Consider the following 1,906-nt stretch of genomic DNA (forward strand, 5'->3'; position numbering starts at 1 on the left):
ATGTTATACATAATCTCAGATGAGTAATATGTAATATTCTCCTGGAATGAAATCTGTACTACAGTGAATGTTCTCCTCACCTCCTGGATATGAACACATCAGAGAAGACAACATTATCTTATTTCTCTTCTTCCTCTAGTGTCTAGCACAGTGCCTAGCCCACAGAAGGGGCGCTCCATACCTGTTCCCTGACTGAAAAGCACTGAACAAATTATGGCAGTCGCTCAGGCCATAGTCAGTCAATTGTTTGTTCCATGTAGTGAACGAAGAACCTTGGTTGCTTGCTGGGTTTATCCTGGGGCACCGTGACCTGGGTCTTCTTCAGTGTGATGATTCAAGAAACAGTTCATCTTTGGAGGTTTTCAGAAACTACATGATGTCCCAAAGGCTTCTTAGGAGTCTCTTAGGCTCTAGTATTGGGAAATGAGATATGAAACACAGCCAATACTTATTTAAAGAAAAACCCATCTCATATTCAAAGTTCTTGCCCTTCGAGCATCCTTCGTTATAACTATGGAACTTGAAGTGGCATGGCAAGTCCTGATGTTTCCTCAGATCTCCTAGGAATCACGCATGGTGCTTACAAACATGGCAGTGTGTCCAACGAGAACAGTTAGCTTCCAGCCTACAATGACGTGACTTTCCCTTCAAATGGCAAAAGACAGAAAGAGGTTCCTCAAATCCCTTCAGGAATAAAACACAACACATACATAACCATATATTTATATCTAAATAGACATCTAGATGAGATACATATAGAGAGATAGAGCTTATTAGATATAAATAATTAAACACAACTAGGAAATTTTACAACCAGAGCAGAAGGAAAACCATACTAAAGAAAAACCAGCACGAATATATCTATCAAATGTGGAATGCTAGGAAACAGCAGACATAGAAACAGACAAGTTTTCCACCATGCTAAGTATGATGGGTGTCTTTTACAGTAAAGAGAAAGAAAAAATAAAAGGTTATGTATATTTGTTGTCAGCTGCGGTTGAATTGACCCTCGATTCATGGCAACCCCATACACAGTGGAACGAAACACTGCCCGGTCCTGTGCCATACCATGATCAGTTGCAGCTTTGACAATTATGATCCATAGGGTTTTCACTGGCTGATTTTCAGAAATAGATTGACAGGCCTTTTTTTTCTAGTCTGTCTTAATCTGGAAGCTCTGCTGAAACCTGTTCAGCATCATAGCAACACACAAGCCTCCACTGACGGAGTGTCTCCACTGACAGTCGGTGGTAGCTGTGCATGAGATGCAGTGGCTGGGAATCGAACCCAGGTCTCCTGGATGGAGGGCAAGAATTCTACCACTGAACCACCACTGCCACCGTATATACACACACACACACAGAAAGAAAAAGAGTGAGCATATACCACATGCCTGCCGCTGTGCTATCTGCCTCACATATGGTATCTAATCACCACAAGAAAACCATGAGATAAGTACTATTATTATTTCATGTATTTCTTAAAGATGAAGGAACTCATGCTCAGGGAATGGAATTTATCTAAGATTACCGAGGTACCAAATTTCATAGCTAAAGTTCTAAATATGATTCCAAAGCCCTTGTTCTTTTCTCTTCACAGAACTGCCTTACAGAAGCCTCACAAAAAACTTATTCCAAAAACAATAGGATCTACAGACTTCAGCCATGCTTGCAAGTATGAAATGGGCTGCTACTCAGGTAGTAATCATCCAAGTAGCCCTGCATGCACAGATACCAGGTGTATCAGGGTCGAATGTGGAAACAAAGCAAGTTTTTTCAACAACACCCTCCTTGGATGACCTGGGACCTGCCCCTGGAGGGTAAGCTAGCCTGAAAATGTCCCGAGAAGTCTCTGAGGTGATTCGTGGCCGCTGCCATCTGCGTGATCCAAAGAGTAATTCCAAGAG

At 41.9% G+C, this 1,906-nt stretch overlaps 1 non-coding gene across 1 annotated transcript; it reads right to left on the reverse strand.

Annotated features, from left to right (window-relative positions):
- Positions 1 to 1,266: 1,266 nt before the first annotated feature.
- On the reverse strand, positions 1,267 to 1,337 carry TRNAG-UCC (transfer RNA glycine (anticodon UCC)). The gene has a single exon. It is a non-coding gene; the product is annotated as a tRNA-Gly (tRNA).
- Positions 1,338 to 1,906: the final 569 nt, after the last annotated feature.

The sequence above is a fragment of the Trichechus manatus genome, unplaced genomic scaffold, assembly GCF_000243295.1.
Source record: "Trichechus manatus latirostris isolate Lorelei unplaced genomic scaffold, TriManLat1.0 scaffold00023, whole genome shotgun sequence".
Classification (NCBI taxonomy): Eukaryota; Metazoa; Chordata; class Mammalia; order Sirenia; family Trichechidae; genus Trichechus; species Trichechus manatus.